Source organism: Nestor notabilis, unplaced genomic scaffold, assembly GCF_000696875.1.
Source record: "Nestor notabilis isolate BGI_N333 unplaced genomic scaffold, ASM69687v1 scaffold21417, whole genome shotgun sequence".
NCBI lineage: Eukaryota > Metazoa > Chordata > Aves > Psittaciformes > Psittacidae > Nestor > Nestor notabilis.
The window spans coordinates 1-347 of record NW_009938068.1 but is presented as its reverse complement, the minus strand read 5'-3'; positions in this window follow the sequence as shown (position 1 = coordinate 347).

The following is a 347-nucleotide window of genomic DNA, read 5'->3' as shown; positions in this document are numbered from 1 at the left end:
TTCCTGCGGTTTCTGGGGATGGGGGACGATGCGCAGGTCACTGTGTGTGCAGGATGGAGCTTTTGTGTGCTCTTGATCAAGAGGTGTGTTTGCAGGCTATGTTTGCACGGGGAGTGTGCACACGTGTGTGTATATGTGTAAGTTTGGGGGGCTGCAATCTGTGTGTGCCCACACGGTGTGCGGGCTGGCAGCCTGTTTGCAAGCTCTGAGTGTGTGCACCCAAGAGTTTTGGGGTTCGCAAGCTCTGCGGATGTGCGTGCGAGGGCTCGCACGGGTGAGCGTGAGCACACGGGTTGCAGGCTGTGCTGTATGTGTGTGTTTGTGCTGCCTGTGTGTGTTTGCACACT